Source organism: Neophocaena asiaeorientalis, unplaced genomic scaffold (genome assembly GCF_003031525.2).
Source record: "Neophocaena asiaeorientalis asiaeorientalis breed wild unplaced genomic scaffold, Neophocaena_asiaeorientalis_V1.1 scaffold547, whole genome shotgun sequence".
Taxonomy (NCBI): Eukaryota; Metazoa; Chordata; class Mammalia; order Artiodactyla; family Phocoenidae; genus Neophocaena; species Neophocaena asiaeorientalis.
In genome coordinates, this window is record NW_020185330.1 from 3864594 (window position 1) to 3871108 (window position 6515).

General features: G+C 41.5%; 1 protein-coding gene across 7 annotated transcripts in view; it reads left to right on the forward strand.

The window, feature by feature from the left end:
* The window catches only part of FBXO34 (F-box protein 34), an 81023-nt gene that overhangs the window by 22094 nt on the left and 52414 nt on the right, over nt 1–6515 (forward strand). For 2 of the 7 annotated variants that reach the window (XM_024734771.1, XM_024734774.1), the window contains exon 3: nt 509–599. The exons of 4 other annotated variants lie outside the window; for them this stretch is intronic. The gene's annotated coding sequence lies outside the window, so the exon portion shown is untranslated. Of the gene's footprint in view, nt 1–508; nt 617–6515 lie in introns of all 7 variants that reach the window. One more of the 7 variants, XM_024734773.1, reaches the window with a different exon arrangement.

The window sequence follows — 6515 nt, forward strand, 5'->3', positions numbered from 1 at the left end:
GGTAGGAGTTTATTAATTAATTTATTTATTTTTGCTGTGTTGGGTCTTCGTTTCTGTGCGAGGGCTTTCTCTAGTTGTGGCAAGCAGGGGCCACTCTTCATCATGGTACACGGGCCTCTCACTGTCGCGGCCTCTCTTGTTGTGGAGCACAGGCTCCAGACGTGCAGGCTCAGTAGTTGTGGCTCACGGGCCTAGTTGCTACGCAGCACGTGGGATCCTCCCAGACCAGGGCTCGAACCTGTTGCCCCTGCATTAACAGGCAGATTCTCAACCACTGTGCCACGAGGGAAGCCCTATACTGCCTTTTTAAATTTTTTTTTTCAAGAGTCTTTTCTTGTACTCTTTCCCCTTTTCACAGCTTCCTGTCTTGCTTTATGAATGCAACATCTTGCCTTTCTGAGGATCTCAGTTAGAGAGCTTTTCACAAGTTCTGTTCTGTTTTATGAATTGTTTATTGCTTTGTCTCATTTCTTTAACTTTTTGTTTCCTTGTCTCTTTCATGTTACAGATGTTTGATTCTGATTTAACCAATCAAATGGAAGAATGAAGCAATATGAAACTGATTGGGATCTCTGTATCTAGACAGGGTTCGTCAGCTGGTGAGCTTTGCGTTAGGGTGGGTTTGTTTTTTGTTATCGAGTTGTATGAGCTGTTTGTATATTTTGGAAATTAGGCCCTTGTCAGTTGCATCACTTGCAAATATTTTCTCCCAATCTGTAGGTTGTCTTTTTGTTTTGTTTATGGATTCCTTTGATGTGCAAAAGCTTGTAAGTTTGATTAGGTCCCATTTGTTTATTTTTGCTTTTATTTCTGTTGTGTTGGGAGAGTGAGCTAAGAAAATATTGCTGTGATTTGTGTCAGAGAATGTTTTGCCTGTGATCTCTTCTAGGAGTTTTATGGTGTCCTATCTTATATTTAAGTTTTTAAGCCATTGTGAGTTTGCGTATGGTGTGAGGAATTGTTCTAATTTCATTGATTTACATGCAGCTGTCTAGCTTTACCAACACAACTTGCTGAAGAGACTGTCTTTTCTCCACTGTATAGTCTTGCCTCCTTTGTCAAAAATAATTGACCATAGGTGTGTGGATTTATTTCTGGACTCTATTCTGTTCCATTGGTCCATATGTCTGTTTTCATGCCAATACCACACCGTTTTGATTACTGTAGCTTTGTGTATTGTCTGAAGTCTGGGAGGTTTATGCCTTCAGCTTTGTTCTTTTTCTTCAGGATTGCTTTGGCAATTCTGGGTCTTTTGTAGTTCCATATAAATTTTAGGATTATTTGTTCTAGTTATTTGAAAAATGTCACAGGTAATTTGATAGGGATCACATTAAATCTGTAGATTGCTTTGGGTAGTATGGCCATTAGAATTTAATTTAAATAGTGTATAAGTATATTATGCTGTTTAAGATGTGGCATTTTCTTTTTGGTGAAGCAGAATTTTTAAGGTGAGGTGGTAGCTAATTAGAAATTGTTTAAGCTAGATTCCTTGGCACTGCAGTGGACTACTCTTCACACAGTGAACAACATGAAAAGTAACCCTGTTAAGGGAAACGTTAAAAAGAATCTTTATTAACATTATTCAATATCTGATACAGTTAGCTTTATTTTCTTAAATATGAAGATAGTGGAGTTCTGTGGTTTCTTCATGTAAAATGAGGGCAATATTTATATCAATGGGCTTTGGTGGGTCTTGAGTGAGAAAGCTCCTAGCACAGTACCAAGTGTGGAAGAGATACTTGAATGCTAGCTTCCTTTTCTATAAGCATGGCCATAATTAACCATGAGACTCTTCTGCTTAAGTAGAATATTTCGGGTACGAGATGGGTGGCCAGGGAAACCATACCCAGTTTAAAGGGTTAGGTTGGGTCAAGAACAGGTCTGCTAGAGTGAGCCAGGGTGTACAATCTGAATCACTTGGTCAGGACAGGTTGTGAAACTGCTGGTTAGAACAGGTGAGTTATGCCACATGTACCCATAGTCCACTACTATTTCTTGTGGTCTCTACCCCCACCTCAGCCCCCTCCCCAGTGGTTTTGCTGTCTGATAGACAGTACAGTTCAGAAGATAGGCATTAGATCAGTTTTAGGCGTACAGGAAGAACAGTGATTGGATTACTGGGAAGACAAGCAGCAGGGGGGACCATGGGAAGCCAGGGACCAAGCAAGCTGACTGGCCAGAAGATGTAGATGTAGCTCTAGCTGCACAAGAGCAAGCTGGTTACAAAGTTATATGCAGAAAGTCTAATGAGAACAAAAGTAGGGGAACACTTTCTGGCTCCTTAAATGATAGTTTCTTTCATGAGACCAACCTAAAAACAATTACTGGTAAGAGTATTCCGACTAAGCTTCTAGGTTTGAATTGTGGGACATCAGCTGGAGATGACTTTTGGATTTTATTTCTGTTTACCAGCTAGATCAGACATTTGGGCCTGGGATAATGACCAACTGTTAATTTGCCTCTGCTTGATCATGTAGGAAATTTGTATGATGTTAGGCTAGTTAATAGGATAGAAATGTAAATGCTTTTGCTCACATCAAGTGATTCCGTAGTATTTTGTTTGGGAGAAAGTATCGAGATAGCGGAGTGTTCTCAAGGAAACTCCCTTTAGTTATTTTTCTCATAGCTAGACGTGGGTCTGAATACTCTGTGACTAGAGTAGGCTTTATAATTAGAAAGTAGTGCTGGGACTTCCCTGGTGGCGCAGTGGTTAAGAATCCGCCTGCCAATGCAGGAGACACGGGTTTGAGCCCTGATTCAGGAAGATCCCACATGCCGCAGAGCAACTAAGTCCGTGTGCCACAACTACTGAGCCTGTGCTCTAGAGCCCGTGCTCCACGACAAGAGAAGCCACTGCAATGAGAAGCCTGCGCACCACAATGAAGAGTAGCCCCCGCTCGCCGCAACTAGAGAAAGCCTGCGCGCAGCAACGGAACACCCAACGCAGCCAAAAATAAATAAATAAATATTTTTAAAAAGAAAGTAGGTAGAAAATAAATAAATAAATAAATAAATAAAGTAGGGCTAAGTGGTTACTTACTAGATATGGGAAACAAATTGTATGGTGTTTCCTGGGTTTAGAGAAGAATTGATTAAAGGATAAGAAGTTGTTTTCCCTTCTTTGGCAAGGTTCTTTCTAAATCCAATCTAATAGTCTTTGGGCAAATATGTCCAAGTATAAGGGACTTGCCTGTGATTTGAACTAAATCTGTTTCCTTTTTCTGGTGAATAATGGAATAGTAAAGGGGCTAATAGTTGTCAGCTTGTGGAGGGATTCTGAGGCAAGTAAATCTTGCCACCACTGTTTGCTCCTAGTATTCCTTAATTTAAGCAGGTAGTTTTATGTTCCTGTTCTAGAACAACTCTGAAAACAATATATTGGATCAGAGTGGAGTGTAAGAAATAGTCAAGGACATTGTGCATTCATTGACTGGAGTAGAAGGTACCCACATGGCCTACATTATTCTCATACGATAGAACAACCTAGTTGAAACAGATAAAAAATATTTTTATATGTATTAATTTCTAGAGTTCTTTAAGACCCTCCCCCTCTTTTAAGCAAAAGCTGTTCATTCTTTTAGATAAAATTTATGTGCTGTCATCATTACAGGAATTGCTCCAGCTGTTGAAAAATAATTATACTAGAGTGAGCACTTGTTTTGGTTTGCTTTGAACAAAGTAGACAACACCTATCTGCATGATTATAGTATCAACTGGGTATTGTGCTGAGTGATCTAATCCTCACCACAACTCTGAAATATCAGAAGTAGTGACTTGCCAAGGCCATAGAACTAAGAAATGGTTATTCTTAGAGTAGAATCCAGGCTTTACTAGAAGTGAGGTGAAATTTTTAAGTAATTTACTGTATCTAAGGCTATGATATCATAATTTACTTTTACCAGGTTTTACAAATTAGAATTTGATAGCTGGGACAACACCCCCCTGTGCCCCCCAACATGGAGATAAACTAGGATGGGAGTCTCTAGTTTTGTAGGCATTAGCCTGTGGGGAGCTGTTGGGAAGGGAAGAATTTGAATCCCCTTTCTATTTCTGTAGTTGTAAAGTTTCTGGAACTTTTGGAGCCATGGGAACATGTTTTGTTTTTCCTTATCCCCTTAATTTCCTTCTCCCTCATCTTTCCACTTCCACTCCCCAATAAAAATAAACATATTTGTGAAAGAGGGCTAAGGGTATTGTGAATCCAGCAGGTTCAGACAAGTGTTGTAAGTGTGAAGGGCAGGAAGCCATGTTTGCTAGGACCAAGTTACTGCCTGAGAAGAAATGTGTCCTTAGAGAAGAGAAATCCTGGGTACAAGGGTAGTAAAGAGGGAGACAATTTCAGTTCCTCTTGAAGACTGTCATTCATGTGGATCCTATAGGGCTAACGTAAAGAGGAGTTGTCTCACTAGACTGATGGAAGGCCCTCGTTGTTCTGTGTCCAAGTGGATCAGAGGTATTTTCTTTCTGAACTATAGTGAGTGGTCTGTTGAGCACATAGGAGCTGAGTGTGGAGTCTTAAGTAATAGTCAAGCACATTGTACATTCATTGCCTGGAGTAGAAGGTACCCACAGTGGCCTGGGTTGTTCTGATACAATAGAATAGACAGAAGAGAACAACAAAAATGAAACAATTCTCAGTTCTTTAAATTTTAGCAGTTTGTTTTGAGATCCATTTATAATAGTAAATAAATTTATAGGTGAGTTGAATCAACAAGTTTTTGCTTGGTTGCTGTTGCAACTCTAATGGTTCCTTTCCCTACTGGGAATCCAGGTGGAGATTTTTAGAGAGGGAGAGGAATTCCTCAGGTCCACACTGGGTGTGGCAGAGTGGAATTGGAAGCTCACTTCCAGATGCTTCCTCAGACAAAACTTGTTCCCTTTGGGAGGCTGCTGGGTGATGCCCACTATTCGGAACAACTAACAGTCCTGAGAACCCATAGCAGCACGTAGTAGGTGCTGAGTCGACAGACTTTGTTAATTGAATAAATGATTCTATTGGGACACAAAAAGCAAGCCTTGAGGCTGGGAGGGGATCCTCAATCTTGTCTTCAAACAGGAGGTCTTGCTCCTTTTTGGTGTGGGTGGGTGAAATGGGGCTTGGGAAGGGAAGAGGTGCATCATGAATTCTTTTGTAAACAGAGGACAACGGGGTGTTGGGAAGAGGATGTGAGCAGGCACATCTCAGAAATTGAGCACAGAGAACTCAGTGGCTGGACCCTCACCTCTGCTCTCTCCGTATCACACTGTCTCCCACCCAGGACACAGGGCAAACAGCTCACCCAGGTGGACTCTGGAGAAAAGTACTTGATTATGTCACCTGGCATAAGTGTTCCACCTGGCATTGGTGATCTGCTGAAAAACATTTGAGATGTATCTCATATACCCCCATGAACTTGGGACTATGAATGTACCAGGGTCTAATACTACGATGGTATTAAATAAATAAACTTCCTCATTCTGCATTTAGGTTTTTCAAACTTTAAGTTTGAAAAGCATGCTGTTAGTCCTTTGGCAAAGCTCTCTGAAGTTGAACAATCTTTGCTCATGGAATGACTTCCCTACCACTGGAGAGGTTCAGGCTGTGTGATCTCTTAGGGGATGGGTTATAAAAATATATTGGTACAGCTGAAACTTACATAATAATTGTACATCAACTATACCTCAATTAAAAAAAAACACTAAAGCTGTATGAAAGGCTGTGTTTTAAAAAGGCACCCCAAATGATCACATCCTAATATTAAAGCTGACTGTGCAAAAAGTAAATTAAAAGAAATAATAAAAGGGACTAATGTTTTCCCCACTGATTGAACCCAACAGTTCTTTTTAAATAAATCATTTATTTATTTATGGCTGTGTTGGGTCTTCGTTGCTGTGCGTGGGCTTTCTCTAGTTGCGGGGAGCTCTTCTTTGCGGTACGAGGACTTCTCATTGTCGTGGCTTCTCTTGTTGCGGAGCACGGGCTCTAGGAGCACAGGCTTCAGTAGTTGTGGCACGTGGGCTCAGTAGTTGTGGCTTGCGGGCTCTAGAGCGCAGGCTCAGTAGTTGTGGCGCACGGGCTTAGTTGCTCCGCGGCATGTGGGATCTTCCCCGGGCCAGGGCTCGAACCCATGTCCCTTGCATTGGCAGGCAGATTCTTAACCACTGCACCACCAGGGAAGCCCCCAAAAGTTCTTAAGAATGAGGCTGACATTAAAATCTCAAAGGGGAAAAAAAAGAAAAAAAAAAATATATACATATATATGTATATATATATATCATATTGAAAATAGGTAACCTTTAGATTATATACACATTTTGTTCATTTATAAAATGTAAAAATTAGGGCTTCCCTGGTGGCGCAGTAGTTGAGAGTCTGCCTGCCGATGCAGGGGACACGGGTTCGTGCCCCGGTCTGGGAAGATCCCACATGCTGCGGAGCGGCTGGGCCCGTGAGCCATGGCCCCTGAGCCTGCGCGTCTGGAGCCTGTGCTCCGCAACGGAAGAGGCCACAACAGTGAGAGGTCCGCGTACCGCAA